Source organism: Poromitra crassiceps (assembly GCF_964638095.1).
Source record: "Poromitra crassiceps genome assembly, chromosome: 6".
Lineage (NCBI taxonomy): Eukaryota > Metazoa > Chordata > Actinopteri > Beryciformes > Melamphaidae > Poromitra > Poromitra crassiceps.
Window position 1 is genome coordinate 60,094,827 of NC_139627.1, and position 17,500 is coordinate 60,112,326.

A 17,500-nucleotide genomic window follows, 5' to 3' on the forward strand; every position below is an offset into this window, starting at 1 on the left:
GACACCTATGGTGATGAGTGGTAACTGCAGGTGAGATCCAAACAGTGTTGCATTATGTGATATTATGTGACACATCCTGATGTGTTATAATGCACTTTTGAGGCCGCACTTTGGTATACTGCGTTCTGCTCCAGTGCCACAGGGAATAAAGTCAACTAAATGTATTGATTTGTTGTCTTCTTCTTGACACTTAGCTGGCTTACTTTGGTCGATTTTATTTTCTCGTATGTGATGTCACCAGACTTGTTTTAGGATTGAATTATTGTTCATATTTTCTTTTTTAATTATTTATCAGATTATTTGGTTTTTATATTTTTATCTTGATGAGTTACAATGCACGTTTGAGGCCGTAATTTGGTGTGCGGCGCTTTGCTCCAGTGTTGCAGGGAATAAAGTCAGCCAAATGTATTGATTTGTTGTCTTCTTTGCCTGCAACATTGGCACAGATTGCACTTTACTGCGGACACTTAGTTGGTTTACTTTTGGTCGACTTTAATTTCCTTGTATGTGATGTCACCACTATGACCAACAGGATTAGTTCTGTTGGCCACCAAAGCCAAGTTGTTTCACTTGGTGGGGACTTAGTTCCCCCACACGCCTCTGGGCACATGAGTTCATTTCTCTGTGCTGTTGGAACCAAACTCTGTGTATTTGTCCATTGTTGATGTTTGTGTATCTGTGTTACTGACACTATATGTAAGCAGTTGTACCAAACCTTTGTGCCTGAAACTAATTTCCCCTCTGGGATAAAAACGTTCATCTCATCTCATCTCATCTCATCTCATCTCATTACTAATGTCACATTATTCACTATATATACTGCAAAGGCTACAGTGTAGGCAATACAAAGTCTTTGTCAAATCAGCTATCCGGCAGATATTATATGACTACATTATTTTTATCACTTACTGGTAAATGTGTTGCTCCAAAAAGTTCCCTGTGTGTTATTGGCTTTAGTTGAACATATCCAATCCAAACTGCCATGTCTTTATAACCTGTGTGTTATTGGCTTTAGCTGAACATATCCAATCCAAACTGCCATGTCTTTATAAGAACAAAACAATATTCATGTGATTTACTGTGTGGAAACAAATCAGGTCTTAAACAGCTCTTAGCCCTAAAAAACCCACTGCGCCTGTGAGCGCACCAGTATTCTGCACGCAGTGCAGGAAATCCTGACTTGGATACATTACGCATGGCATGGATGTCCCTCTCCAAAACCTGTCTCTCTCTCGCGCGCACACACACACACACACACACACACACACACACACACACACACACACACACACCGGGCCAATTGGGCCAGTGCCCGGGAGCCTCTGACCTGTAGGGGCCTCAGAAACCCCACCAACTGTCGTCTCATCCTGCTTTTTCTGTCTTCCGCAGGCTGTAGTGAGCTATCAGGCTGTAGTGGGCTATCAGCTGTAGTGGGCTATCAGGCTGTAGTGGGCTATCAGGCTGTAGTGAGCTATCAGCTGTAGTGGGCTATCAGGCTGTAGTGGGCTATCAGCTGTAGTGGGCTATCAGGCTGTAGTGAGCTATCAGGCTGTAGTGAGCTATCAGGCTAGGCTATAGTGAGCTATCAGGCTGTAGTGGGCTATCAGCTGTAGTGGGCTATCAGCTGTAGTGGGCTATCAGGCTGTAGTGAGCTATCAGGCTGTAGTGGGCTATCAGGCTGTAGTGGGCTATCAGCTGTAGTGGGCTATCAGGCTGTAGTGGGCTATCAGCTGTAGTGGGCTATCAGGCTGTAGTGAGCTATCAGGCTGTAGTGAGCTATCAGGCTAGGCTATAGTGAGCTATCAGGCTGTAGTGGGCTATCAGGCTGTAGTGAGCTATCAGGCTGTAGTGAGCTATCAGGCTGTAGTGGGCTATCAGGCTGTAGTGGGCTATCAGGCTGTAGTGAGCTATCAGGCTGTAGTGGGCTATCAGGCTGTAGTGAGCTATCAGGCTGTAGTGAGCTATCAGGCTGTAGTGGGCTATCAGGCTGTAGTGAGCTATCAGGCTGTAGTGGGCTATCAGGCTGTAGTGGGCTATCAGGCTGTAGTGAGCTATCAGGCTGTAGTGGGCTATCAGCTGTAGTGGGCTATCAGGCTGTAGTGAGCTATCAGGCTGTAGTGAGCTATCAGGCTGTAGTGGGCTATCAGGCTGTAGTGGGCTATCAGCTGTAGTGGGCTATCAGGCTGTAGTGGGCTATCAGGCTGTAGTGGGCTATCAGCTGTAGTGGGCTATCAGGCTGTAGTGGGCTATCAGCTGTAGTGGGCTATCAGGCTGTAGTGAGCTATCAGGCTGTAGTGGGCTATCAGGCTGTAGTGAGCTATCAGGCTGTAGTGAGCTATCAGGCTAGGCTATAGTGAGCTATCAGGCTGTAGTGAGCTATCATGCTGTAGTGGGCTATCAGCTGTAGTGGGCTATCAGGCTGTAGTGAGCTATCAGGCTGTAGTGGGCTATCAGGCTGTAGTGGGCTATCAGGCTGTAGTGAGCTATCAGGCTGTAGTGGGCTATCAGCTGTAGTGGGCTATCAGGCTGTAGTGAGCTATCAGGCTGTAGTGAGCTATCAGGCTGTAGTGGGCTATCAGGCTGTAGTGGGCTATCAGCTGTAGTGGGCTATCAGGCTGTAGTGGGCTATCAGGCTGTAGTGGGCTATCAGCTGTAGTGGGCTATCAGGCTGTAGTGGGCTATCAGCTGTAGTGGGCTATCAGGCTGTAGTGAGCTATCAGGCTGTAGTGGGCTATCAGGCTGTAGTGAGCTATCAGGCTGTAGTGAGCTATCAGGCTAGGCTATAGTGAGCTATCAGGCTGTAGTGGGCTATCAGGCTGTAGTGAGCTATCAGGCTGTAGTGAGCTATCAGGCTGTAGTGGGCTATCAGGCTGTAGTGAGCTATCAGGCTGTAGTGGGCTATCAGGCTGTAGTGGGCTATCAGCTGTAGTGGGCTATCAGCTGTAGTGGGCTATCAGGCTGTAGTGAGCTATCAGGCTGTAGTGAGCTATCAGGCTATAGTGGGCTATCAGCTGTAGTGGGCTATCAGCTGTAGTGGGCTATCAGGCTGTAGTGAGCTATCAGGCTGTAGTGAGCTATCAGGCTATAGTGAGCTATCAGGCTGTAGTGAGCTATCTCTATTAAAGGGATAGTTCGGTTTGTTTGAAGTGGGGTCCTATCAGCTAGTGAGATACACTAACTTAATTAGGTACAGTGTTCAGGAGTGAGTGCGCATTGTGGAACGAGACCGCGCACTCAGCGCAGCAGCCAAACCAGCCTTTTCTCTGTAAGTACGGGGGGTCAACAACTAAAACGTAATTTAGCCACCTAAAACACCTAAAACAACGCCCACCTAAACAAATCGACATCCGTGTACATGCACGCTCTATTTTGACAATTTTCAGCGCTTTACTTTTCCGCAAAACAGCAGTTTCATTCGGCACTGCTTTTTCTCCCAACCGTACAACTACCGTATTCCTCCGCTAAAAGCCAGCACAGAGCACAGAGCCGCGGTTTACAAAACAGGAAGGCTTAGAAGAGAGATAAAACACTGACTTACTTTAGAGACAACAAGTCACCTGGCCTCTCTGATCTGGGACGTTTTCCACAATTTATCCTGGGAATGGTGAAAAAGGTCTGCAGCCAGGGCACCCAGGCATTTAGACAGGAGGCGCATCTCTCTGCCTGTTCACTTCACTCTCTGCAAAAGTTCCTCTTCTGTATTCTCTCTGGTTCATAATTGTATCCTCTTGTCACCAAGGTGAATGGCATATCATCCTCGCTATCAAAATCACTCATATTTTCGTCCGTGTATTCTATTTGTTGTGTCTTCAAACCGGGAGAAATAAAATAGCCTACCCCCAAATAACTGCGGAGTAATCCAGTGCTGCGGCTGTGTGCAGGCTTTGAGCGGAGGAATACGGTAGTTGTACGGTTGGGAGAAAAAGCAGTGCCGAATGAAACTGCTGTTTTGCAGAAAAGTAAAGCGCTGAAAATTGTCAAAATAGAGCGTGCATGTACACAGATATCGATTTGTTTAGGTGGTCGTTGTTTTAGGTGGCTAAATTACGTTTTTTTGTTTAGTTGTTGACCCCCAGGACTTAAGGAGCGTTCACACCGAGATATTTATTTTTCGCTCTGTCGCTCAAGTCAACCCTTTGGAATCGCTCTGTCGCTCTGTTTAAATCGCTCATCAACAGGCACACGAAATGACGGACATGTGGGGGATATAACGTTACGCAATGTCATGCTGTTTGTCCACTACGAGCCACCGTCATTGTTTACAAGCTAAGCCTATCAGCGTGCTCCTAATGCGAGCTGCATACCGGTAGTACAGACTTCACTTCATGTCAGCTGTCAGCCTGTCAATGCGGTTTGTTGCCACACAATAAACCAGCGGTTTGTTCCAAGCCAGAGTGATCCTTGACTCGCTCTCACACGGCAGCCAATCAGCATTGAACAGCGAGCGACTGATGCCAGCGTATTTTCGCTCGAGTTGGAATATTTCATCTTGAGCGACGAGCGTATTTTCTCCCTATCGCTCTGTTTCTGCCGCTCGGACGCCCAGCGATTATTCTCCCAGGGGAATATACGCTCAATCGCTCGTTTGCATTGACTTTGTATGTAAACTCGACGCCAGCGACAAACTTTAATAGGTCGGTGTGAATGCACCTTTAGAGAGAAAAAGCTGGTGATGCTGCTGCTCTGGGTGCCGGATCTCGTTCGACGCTGCGCCCGCTTCAAGAACACTGTACCTAATTAAGTTAGTGTATCTGACTAGCTGATAGGACCCCACTTCAAACAAACCGAACTATCCCTTTAAGCATGTCATGCTAGCTTGTTTCGCAGGCTGTAGTGGGCTATTGCTATTAACCATGTCATGCTAGCTTGTTGGGAAGCTAAGGTGGCTAAATTACGCTCCAAATTTAGGTAAAATTTTGTCAAGGGCATGACCATTTTCAAAGGGCTCTCTTCTCAAGACATCTGAGTGAGAATGGTTATATGGGTACACACGTTCCCACTTTACAGACATGCCCACCGCTGTTGTGGTATGGGTAACCTATGATTCCTATGATTCAATATAACGAGAAAATGTTCTCGTTATAACGAGAAGTTTCTCGATATAACGAGAAAAGTTTCTCGATACAACAAGAAAAGTTTCTCGTTATAACGAGATAAGTTGGTATGTCACGATAATGAGAAAAGTTTCTCGTTAAAATGAGATAAGTTGGTATGTCACGATAATGAGAAAAGTTTCTCGTTAAAATGAGATAAGTTGGTATGTCACGATAATGAGAAAAGTTTCTCGTTAAAATGAGATAAGTTGGTATGTCACGATAATGAGAAAAGTTTCTCGTTAAAACGAGATAAGTTGGTATGTCACGATAATGAGAAAAGTTTCTCGTTAAAATGAGATAAGTTGGTATGTCACGATAATGAGAAAAGTTTCTCGATATAATGAGATAAGTTCGTATGTCATAAGAACGAAAAAAGATGCCATTCTAACGTGATATCTCGTTATAATGAGAAAAATATCTCGTTATAACAAGAAACGTTTCCCATTATAATGAGATACTGAGCATATTGTATTTTCCCAGTGTGGCAGCTCTACGCTGCCGTAGAAGCGACCACATGGTGGGGGGAAAAGCGGACACTCTAAAAAGCCTGCACTCTTAAAATCTGCCTGGAAGAAATGTCAGTCTTCAGATTGTCTTGAGCTTTAAACCCTGCTGGGTTTGACTGTGTCTCAGCCCTCAGGTTTGTTTCAGCTTTAAACCCTGCTGGGTTTGACTGTGTCTCAGCCCTCAGGTTTGTTTCAGCTTTAAACCCTGCTGGGTTTGACTGTGTCTCAGCCCTCAGGTTTGTTTCAGCTTTAAACCCTGCTGGGTTTGACTGTGTCTCAGCCTTCAGGTTTGTTTCAGCTTTAAACCCTGCTGGGTTTGACTGTGTCTCAGCCTTCAGGTTTGTTTCAGCTTTAAACCCTGCTGGGTTTGACTGTGTCTCAGCCCTCAGGTTTGTTTCAGCTTTAAACCCTGCTGGGTTTGACTGTGTCTCAGCCCTCAGGTTTGTTTCAGCTTTAAACCCTGCTGGGTTTGACTGTGTCTCAGCCCTCAGCTTTGTTTCAGCTTTAAACCCTGCCGGGTTTGACTGTGTCTCAGCCCTCAGGTTGGTTTCAGCTTTAAACCCTGCTGGGTTTGACTGTGTCTCAGCCCTCAGGTTTGTTTCAGCTTTAAACCCTGCTGGGTTTGACTGTGTCTCAGCCCTCAGGTTTGTTTCAGCTTTAAACCCTGCTGGGTTTGACTGTGTCTCAGCCCTCAGGTTGGTTTCAGCTTTAAACCCTGCTGGGTTTGACTGTGTCTCAGCCCTCAGGTTGGTTTCAGCTTTAAACCCTGCTGGGTTTGACTGTGTCTCAGCCCTCAGCTTTGTTTCAGCTTTAAACCCTGCTGGGTTTGACTGTGTCTCAGCCCTCAGGTTGGTTTCAGCTTTAAACCCTGCTGGGTTTGACTGTGTCTCAGCCCTCAGGTTTGTTTCCAACAAATTGCAACAAAGCAGTCCTCAGCAGAATGCCCATCAGAAGAACCATTACTGCCAATCAGAGGTAGCCTAGTCTCTCCAAAATGGTGGATTTGCTGTGTGCTGATGATAGATATAAATAATATGGACATAGCTATCTAATTGAATTTCTTCTACCTAGCAGAGTTCAAACGTTGGCCGTCACCATCTTGATTTTTCATCAGCAGAGTGGGGGGGAATGGGTTGAGTCCTTCCGCACCTCACGTGAGATGGGAGTTTCCCAGAGCCGCAGCTCCGCCTGCTATTGGTCCGTGATCGGCAAGCTGCGTGATCACTAGTCTCGACGCCAGACCCATGAGAGTTCTTACGCTGATACACTATGTTACTGCATGCGGCAGATCTCTCTCTGGGTCTGATACACTATGTTACTGCATGCTGCAGATCTCTCTCTGGGTCTGATACACTACGTTACTGCATGCTGCAGATCTCTCTCTGGGTCTCATACACTACATTACTGCATGCTGCAGATCTCTCTCTGGGTCTGATACACTACGTTACCGCATGCTGCAGATCTCTCTCTGGGTCTGATACACTATGTTACCGCATGCTGCAGATCTCTCTCTGGGTCTGATACACTATGTTACCGCATGCTGCAGATCTCTCTCTGGGTCTGATACACTATGTTAACGCATGCTGCAGATCTCTCTCTGGGTCTGATACACTATGTTACCGCATGCTGCAGATCTCTCTCTGGGTCTGATACACTATGTTACTACATGCTGCAGAGCTCTCTCTGGGTCTGATACACTATGTTACTACATGCTGCAGAGCTCTCTCTGGGTCTGATACACTACGTTACTGCATGCTGCAGAGCTCTCTCTGGGTCTGATACACTACGTTACTGCATGCTGCAGAGCTCTCTCTGGGTCTGATACACTACGTTACTGCATGCTGCAGAGCTCTCTCTGGGTCTGGGACACTTTCCCTCAGAGGGCTGGTTATGGGAGGGAACCGTTCACTTGGCGAGTCATATGCCAGTGATGGCTTCAGTCCTCTCCAATCAGTAACGACTTTGCGATCAGACAACACGGGAGGCACAGCCCATTTGCTCTCTCATCGGTGCTACGACCTGTCACTCATTCAATTTCAACTCACTCACTGGGCAGGCGATCTGTCAATCACCCCCTTTTCTATAATCTATTTTACTCCAAACGGGCGAGTTATATAAAAATTGACCCCCCCCCCTACAGTTGTTATGAAAAGGTGAAATTAGCTACAGTATAAAGACCAAAACCGTATTTCACATAACTGGAAAGATGTTTAATCCTGTTACAAAGACGGGCATTTTAACATGGGGAGATCTGCCTATACTGCCCCCTCCCCCAAGTGGCCATTCGTGGAATTACAGCTTAAACAAAGACTTCTGCACCTTCCTGGGAAAGGGGGGGGGGGGGGGGGGTGGGCTTGGCCACTGGTGCTGATGTTGCAATGTAACAACCTATTGACTGTCAGGTCTTAGCAATAAAAGGTCTTTGATTAAACTGGAGTAGACAGGAGGAAGAACACATGAAGAGGAACAGAGTCATCGGTCTCTGGTGGCCAGGGGTGCTGATGACATCACAATTGCTTGACATCACTGATGACATAATCACCGATGACGTCACAATTGTTTGAGTGACATCACTGATGACATGACATCATCAGTGATGTCATAAATGGCGAGGAGGCTGCTATTTGGGGAAGGCAAAATTCAACACGGGGAAAGTGAAGTTCAGGTCAGGATTCCTCTGGGGGAATTGAGGAAAAATCTGAAGACTGGTTTCTGAGACTTTTCCTAACCGACAAAATTGATGTGGTGACAAAGACAACCCTCTGAAAGGTCGCCCTACATCATATATTCATGTTTGTCACAAATCTCAGGATCAGAGGGAAGAAGTCAAGGGTCCTTAGGATCCCATTGAAGCTGTAGTTTGCCAATATCAGCACAGTGGTTTCGTAGCCATGGCTCACCAGAGAGGAGTCAACAGTCTACAGTTCAACCAGGACCAGAGTTGTTTCTGTTGTGCCATGGAGACTGGGGTCAGGATCTACAATGTGGAACCCCTGATGGAGAAAGGACACCTAGACCACGAGCAGGTGGGCAGTGTTGCCCAGTGCTCCATGCTGCATCGATCCAACCTGTTGGCTGTAGTTGGAGGTGGAGTCAATCCCAAGTTCTCCGAGATATCTGTGCTGGTCTGGGATGATGCCCGGGAGGCACGGGATCCTAAGGACAAGCTGGTGCTGGAGTTTACCTTCACCAAGCCTGTTCTAGCTGTCCGTATGAGGCATGACAAGATTATCATTGTTTTAAAAAACAGGATCTATGTGTACAGCTTTCCAGACAGCCCCGTGAAACTGTTTGAGTTTGACACCAGAGACAACCCCAAAGGACTGTGTGATGTGTGTCCTAGTCTGGAGAAAGAGCAGCTCATCTTTCCCGGTCACAAATGTGGCAGCTTGCAGCTGGTTGATTTGTCCAACGCCAAGCCTGGCACATCCTCTGCCCCATTCACCATCAACGCACACCAGAGTGAGATAGCCTGCGTGTCGCTGAACCAACCTGGGAGTGTGGCAGCATCGGCCTCCCGCAAAGGAACCCTCATCCGCCTGTTTGACACAACAAGTCGAGACAAGCTGGTGGAGCTACGCAGGGGAACTGACCCGGCTACTCTCTACTGCATCCACTTCAGCCATGACTCCTCCTTCCTGTGCGCCTCCAGTGACAAGGGCACAGTGCACATCTTTGCACTGAAAGACACCAAACTGAACCGACGCTCTGCATTGGCTCGTGTTGGGAAGGTGGGCCCTGTCATTGGTCAGTACGTGGACAGCCAGTGGTCTTTGGCCAGCTTCACCGTGCCAGCTGAGTGTGCCTGTATTTGTGCATTCGGAAAGAACACGTCCAAGAGTGTCAACTCTGTCATTGCCGTCTGTGTGGACGGGACGTTCCATAAGTACGTCTTCACGCCTGATGGAAACTGCAACCGAGAAGCCTTTGATGTTTACTTGGATATATGTAATGATGACTTCTGAGACCAGGGCAAGAAACAAAGGAGGCAAAGTTAAAAGTTACATTTCATTTGAAAACGTGATTTCCCTGGTTCTTTTGATTATATATAAAGGATTTGCACGTGCTATATAAACATCATGGAAGTCTTAAAAAAAAACAGTTAAGTTATCCTTTATTTATCCCCATGGGGAAATTCATCCTCTGCATTTGACCCATCCTCTACTAGGAACCTTCCTAGAACTAGGAGCAGTGGGCAGCCACAGTGCAGCGCCCGGGGACCAACTCGTTATGGCTTGGTCAGAGGCACTGACAGGAGTATAAACCCTAACATACATGTCTTTTTTGGTGGTGGGAGGGAACCCACATGAACACGGGGAGCAGCCTCCCCTCCAACTGGATACGACCCACAACATTGTTTGTACAAGCAGCCGTTTCAATGTTAAGTGGCCTCTAGCGGTCATGTGACCAGTCATGTGACCATACCAGAGTTTGGTGAAAAAACCACGAGGTGTGTGGGATTTGAACCTGGGGCCGCCGGCTTGACAGCTGCCTCTCATAACCACTCAGCTACTGGTTTGCTGCTGTCTGTACCCCTAATCCACACCCTAACCCTAACCCACACCCTAACCCAACCCTTACCCTAACCCACACCCTAAGGCTGGGTTCACACCGGGGACCCAAGCCTTGCCTTTACCCATGCTTTTAAATAGGCATCCGTTTTAGTCAACGAGGCTGTGTACACTGGGCGCCTGAGCGTGAACCCTGCGTGTACCCACGCATTGCCTGTGCCTTGCCGATTTTATCGTTTAGGACCTAAAATAGAACTAACACCTAAACTTTAGGTGTTATTTTCAAGCTGACTAGGCACGTGCAGGCAGGCTTCTTCTGTCAAGCCATGAAAGAAAAACGCGACAATATCCGTGCGAAATGGCAAAGTCAACTGAATTTCAAAATAAAATGGAGTTACTACAACAGTGTTGAGCAGAGAGAGAGAGGGACGGGTGGCTATCACGTGGGGCTTTCTCCCCGTGGCAAACGAGAATAGCGACCGAAGAAGCAAGATGGACAATGTTCTTGTGCCAGCACATATTCTTGCAAGATTACCTCTCTAAAAAGTCTGACTATAGTCAGACCTGGTTATACATCCAGCATCAATAGGACATTAAATATAGGCTATCAGATTTATTTCACCTACCCATGATAATTCGGGACCACACGTGGAAAAAATACAGTCGGGAGAGAGAAGAGGCGCTTGTGACTCGGCTCCAGGTTTAGCGTGCAAAGGCGTGCGGTGTGATCGCAAAAGCGTGTAATAGGTTCACGCCCAGCTCAAGGTCTGCAGGCGTAGGCGTGGGTTGAGGCAAGGCAAGGCGTAGGTTCCCTGTGTGAACTAAGCGTAACCCATAGCCAACCCTTACCCTAACCCACACCCTAACCCACACCATAACCCATACCCATACCCAAACCTTACCCTAACCCACACCCTAACCCATACCCAACCCTTACCCTAAACCACACCCTAACCCACACCCTAACCCTAACCCACACCATAACCCATACCCATACCCAAACCTTACCCTAACCCACACCCTAACCCATACCCAACCCTTACCCTAACCCACACCCAACCCTTACCCTTACCCACATTAACCCACACCCTAACCCATACCCATACCCAAACCTTACCCTAACCCACACCCTAACCCATACCTAACCCTTACCCTAACCCACACCCAACCCTTACCCTTACCCACATTAACCCACACCCTAACCCATACCCAACCCTTACCCTTACCCACATTAACCCACACCCTAATCCTAACATCTTTTGAAAGAAAAGTGCAATTTTTCATGTTGCTTGGGTGGAAGTCACGTAGTACTTTTTTTCTGCCACTGAGGGGCGACTGAGGGGCGCTAGTCTAGCAGATGTGCTAGGGGCAGATTGGAGTTTATTGGTTGTATGAGTTGCTGGATATGTTACAGTACTTTTTCTCTGCCACTGAGGCTAGTCTAGCATACGGTCGTATTCCAGGTGTTGCTGCATTACAACCTCATGGAGCGTATGAGTTGGAGGACTTGTTGCGGGGAGAACATGCAAACTCCACACAGAAAGGACCTGAGACTGATCGGGGTTTGAACCTGGGACCTTCTTGCTGTGAGGCAACAGTGCTAACCACTGAGCCACTGTGCCGTCCCCACACGGACCCCAGATAGATTCCAAGCGCCACACGTTTGACGCACCCCCTGATGGGGAAACGCTGTGACATCAAGGACATTATTACGTGTGCCACCATCAATGTACTTACAGTATTATAGTAAAGACGTCCTAAATACGTGTTAAAATGTGTCATTTGTTAGAGTCTTCATTCATGTTTGGTGAGGGAATAGAACTTGGAGGGAGCTTAAGCACAAGCTTCAGCCAAGAGGTATGTTCAAGCATAACACATGGGTTTTGCTGAATGGCTTTTTGTGTCTTTGATGTGATTAACATGGTTCTCCAATATAGATTCCAATCACCTGCATGTACCTGACTGTGTTCCAGTCTCAACAAGGTAGCCTAGAATCTACCTTCACATTGTCTGTGTTGAAAATGCCTTGTGTAAAGTTTGTGTGCATATTCATCTTTTTGTTTCTTTTCTGTATATTAATGCCATTCAGTTTCCTTTCGCTAACAAAGACAACTGAGGAGCTGCCACTGTTTTCCCCAGACTCAATAGATTTTAGTGTGCTTTTAACAAACCCACTGACTGGGCCATTTACTGTTTGCTTGTGGGTCTTTCTGCTCTTAGAGGTGGGCTTGGGTGGTAAAGCAGCCATCTTGTACAGGTGCTTTATGGTGTGGTTTGAGTCACCTTAGTTTTCCGTGAGTAGGTCAAGTGGAGTGCTGTGTAACAGTTTTGATTTGGTTTGAGCCGAGTGTAGTGGTTTATCCACAACTTTCCTACATATTTGTGTGACTCTGAGACTTTTTGATGCTTGACTCTATACAATAATATCCCTGATGTTACCGCCTGGCCCCACATTGTGTCTTTCTTTTCTTTGTGTCTTTACAGTTTACAGTAAACATCAGTTGGATATTCCACCCTCTATCATGGCCTGCATTGTGTCTTTCTTTTCTTTGTGTCTTTACAGTTTACAGTCAACATCAGTTGGATATTCCACCCTCTATCATGGCCTGCATTGTGTCTTTCTTTTCTTTGTGTCTTTACAGTTTACAGCAAAAATCAGTTGGATATTCCACCCTCTATCATGGCCTGTGTCTTTCTTTTCTTTGTGTCTTTACAGTTTACAGTAAACATCAGTTGGATATTCCACCCTCTATCATGGCCTGTGTCTTTCTTTTCTTTGTGTCTTTACAGTTTACAGTAAACATCAGTTGGATATTCCACCCTCTATCATGGCCTGCATTGAAATTGCCTCACTTTCAGTTGGATGATACATTTTAATCTCCTATTATTGTCAATAAAAACCTATATTTTGGCTCCACCTTATTCTGGGTCTTTGAGTAATACCTGCTCACATACAAAACACAAATCTAAATGTACTCATTTACTCAGTGTACATTAAAAAATATTCAACTAGAATATATATTAGCTATTAAAATGACTCAAGCAAGAGTAAAAGTATAGCATTATAAAACTACTACAAATCCTCAAAAAACAACATGTGTGTACCGTACTTGAGTACTAAAAGACCATCACAATGTTGTTAGCCAAGTTCAATACAGCAGTGCAATCAAAGCAATGGAGACAGAGAGAAAAGCTGTTACTGTAGTCTCTCTCCCTCTTTCTCTCTCTTTATACAGTATCTCTCTTTCACTCTCTCTCTCCCTCTCTTTCTATCTCTCTCCCTCTTTCTCTTTATATCTCTTTTTTGTGTGATCAAATATTGTCTTTTATTATCACTTGTCTTGAAACAGGTAACAATGAAAAAACAGTGTCAATAGACAACAATGTATAACATTCATTAAGTCAAAGAAAACATTGAATGTCCCAAAAGGAAGGAAAAACAACCACAACGGGAAAAAAGACAAACATAACAAACAAACCCTCAAATTAAACTGAGATTAAAAGAAAACAGGACATTATTGACTGGTTTGCACCATGTACCCGGGCTGTAAGTACACTTACACTATATCTAAATACATTTTTGACTGGTTTGCACCATGTACCCGGGCTGTAAGTACACTATATCTAAATACATTATTGACTGGTTTGCACCATGTACCCAGGCTGTAGTTAGTTAGTTAGTTAGTTAGTTTTTATTTCCATGTCATGCCATTTCTGGCCCATCCCACATGGGATTACAAGACACTATCACACCAAATTATATATAAACATAACATCCGGTTGTACCTCAATATACAAACAAAATAAACAAAGTATATAATATATACACATACGCATGTACATATACATACACATATACACACTTACTGTACATACATACACTTTTTTTTTTTTTTTTCTTGTCTTACATTGCCGTTTCCTGATAAAGAGCTTTTTTTCTCATGTCCCAGGCTTTTTCCAAATAACAAGCCAGTCCAAAAGTTTCATACGTAAACAACCAACTCAATTTATGTGCATCATCATTATTAAGAAAATCAAACTCTGTTTTTATCTTACTGAACAAAATATTGCGCGGTTTACTGTAAAAAGGACAATAAAAAACAAAATGAAACTCATTTTCTATGTCATTTAAACAACACATTGGACACACCCGCTCTTCTTCTTCCAATCTGACATACCGTCCAGTTTCGATCATAAGCGGTAAAATACCAGATCTCAGCTGGGCACATAAGGCTCTCTGCTTTTTTGATCAATTATAATTAGCATAATTTTCAGTACCAAAATCATGTTTAATCATACGAAACGTACGCAGCTTTGGTTTAGTCCATATATCCTCAGCCCATCGCACCTTATACTGAGTAAACACAGATTCTCTAAGTATAGCAATGCTGATTTTGCTGTTATTGAAAAATGCCTCACCAAACCCAAAGCTAAAAAATAATGCATGCACATCTCTTGACCAACAACCATTAATTTGTTTATCCCACATAAAAATCATTCTTGCTAGCCTGTTTCCCTCCATATCAAGCAACCTATTCCACAGCTGAGCCATACATATTTTCCAGCGAGCCTCACCTGGTTCCCACCCCATGTCCCCTGCTTATAGCTGGAGCATATTTGTGTGCACCTAAAAAATATCTCATTGCACTGTTTTGGACTGAGTCACATATAGAGATGTTTGTAAGTACACTATATCTTTGTAAGTACTTACAAACTATAGTTTGTAAGTACACTATATCTAAATAAATTATTGACTGGTTTGCACCATGTACCCAGGCTGTAAGTACACTATGGCCCCTATCGTTGCATCGGCGTAGTTTCTAGGCCGAGCGCCTGGCGCAGCGCTGATCAGTGGGCGTGGACCAGCGCACTTGATATCTTGGTGCTGGCGCTCCACTCAGCCTAACGCATTACAACCACGCCTTTTAAGCGTAAAATTATGCACCATCAGTTCATTGGATAAGTGCAATAAACGAACCACAAGCTTGCCTTTTAAGCTCCAATTCCAGTGGTCCAGTAAAACCAGACAAACCCGAGCCTCTGCTCCCCCCCCCCCTCCCTTCTTCCCGTCTGTCCGTCTCCATATATCGGCTATTATTCCATATTATGATGCTTCTCAAACCAATCTAACTGCAGTTTAAATACTGCAAGCATGTAAATACCCTACACTATAGCAAGATCAAAGTGAAAAGAATGTTCTAAAGGCATCAGCTAGAAAAATATAGCCTATCCCTATATGATGAGATTACTTTTATATTGGTGAAAGTTTGTCCAGAAAGATATCGTTTTCTCTCCCCTGCTGCAGGTAGAATGATGCACATAAATATACCCTACATTATGTAAAGTCATTGCAAAAATGTGTTTTTATTGTAAAACTAAATGTGAAGTAGGGCCAAGTTATTGGAGCGGACATCACAGTATAGCACATGACAGTAGAAGCGCGTTCCGCAGCGCGTTCCGCTGTCACTTATCTAAATCACGTTAAATCCACAAGAGATATATATAGGCCCAGGAGGACATATATGTTTCACATAGGGTGGTGTATTCATTTCGATGTTTCATTTGGTCCAATATTGAAATGTGTACAATTGCAGGTTGTGTTACCATTACACATTAATTTAGATCGACCTTTTATATCTATTTCGCCTCATTTGGTTGCTATTTAGTAGCGAAATGGAGAAGCACAATGCATGCTGGGACATGCCAGGCAACTTACAACTTATCTTTCCTATATGGGAAGTGTGTTGTGTCTGTCTAAGCGAGGGAGTCAGAGAGAGAGAGAGAAGGGTGACAGAGAAGAGGCAGAAGAGCACTGGCGCACTGAATAGGCCTGGTTTCAGAGAGAGACAGAGAAGGGTGACAGGGGAGAGGCAGAAGAGCGCTCCTTGCAACTGGCGCACTGAATAGGCCTGGTTTTCAAAAGCGCAAAGCGCTAAATTTACGCCAGGTGGGAAGATATCAGTACGCCGAGATTTAACGCCGACACGCCCATTCTGGCCCATTCTGGGACTGCGCCACGCCCATTCGGCCTAAAGCGCATTTGGCAGCGTAAAGCCATATTGATATCTTCCCGAAACAGGCGCAAGGCACGTTTTTTTGCGTTTAAGGCCCGTTTTAGCGCCGAAGGCCTGTGGGAGAATAGGGCCCTATATCTAAATACATTATTGACTAGTTTGCACCATGTACCCAGGCTGTAAGTTCACTATATCTAAATACATTATTGACTGGTTTGCACCATGTACCCGGGCTGTAAGTTCACTATATCTAAATACATTATTGACTGGTTTGCACCATGTACCCAGGCTGTAAGTTCACTATATCTAAATACATTATTGACTGGTTTGCACCATGTACCCAGGCTGTAAGTTCACTATATCTAAATACATTATTGACTGGTTTGCACCATGTACCCAGGCTGTAAGTTCACTATATCTAAATACATTATTGACTGGTTTGCACCATGTACCCAGGCTGTAAGTACACTATATCTAAATACATTATTGACTGGTTTGCACCATGTACCCAGGCTGTAAGTTCACTATATCTAAATACATTAGAAGCCAGGCTCTGCAGGTCAGACAGTGAGGAGCTTTCCATCACATAGCAATCACTTTCTTCACAGCTGTAAACCAGGCTAATCTCTTTCTATCTCTCTTTCACTCTCTCCCTCTTTCTATCTATCTATCTCTCACTCTCTCTCTCCCCTCTTTCTCTCTTTCACTCTCTCTACCTCTTTCTATCTCTCTTTCACTCTCTCTCTCCCCTCTTTCTATCTCTCTTTCACCCTCTTTCCCTCTTTCTATCTCTTTCACTCTCTCTCTCCCTCTCTCTCTCCCCTCCAAGCCTCAGGGAGAGGCTCTCTATTGGTGTCAGCTGAGACTGGGGGCAGGGAGGAGGAGAGGGGGAGAGTCTGGGGATGTTTGGGGAGTTGGAGGGGAGGGTCCACCTGTACGCGGCAGTAACCAAGGTCAGGAACAGCAGGGCTCTCCAGGAGGTCAGGGAGCATCAGTGGCAGGAGATGCTGGGTGAGCAGAGCATGGCAGGCTTTAGATGGAGGCTGCTTTATAAGCTCCTCCTGCCGAAGAGGTCAGGGGACCTACAGTGGAGGATCCTGCATGGGGCCTATAGCAACGAACACACGGATGACTAATGGCTCAATTCCACCACATTTAACAGCCCTGCACAGCTCGTCCCCACTCGGCTCTAATCGTTTCGGCTCGATGGACGTTTTGCTTCCACCACGGATCATCTGTCCCCACCCACCCCCGCCCCCGCATATCTGTCCTTCGCTTATAGCCGAAGTAGGCTATAACATAACGTTACAATTAAATCCATCCACAGAACTTTTAAACTGTTTATGAAATACTGGTGCCTCTAAATGACCTAC

The 17,500-nt window shown here is 45.4% G+C and overlaps 1 pseudogene across 1 annotated transcript; it reads left to right on the forward strand.

Annotated features, from left to right (window-relative positions):
- Window positions 1-8,493: 8,493 nt before the first annotated feature.
- On the forward strand, window positions 8,494-9,567 carry LOC310777999 (WD repeat domain phosphoinositide-interacting protein 4 pseudogene; annotated as a pseudogene). The gene has a single exon. The product of its transcript is annotated as a WD repeat domain phosphoinositide-interacting protein 4 pseudogene (transcript).
- The last annotated feature ends 7,933 nt before the right edge of the window (window positions 9,568-17,500 follow it).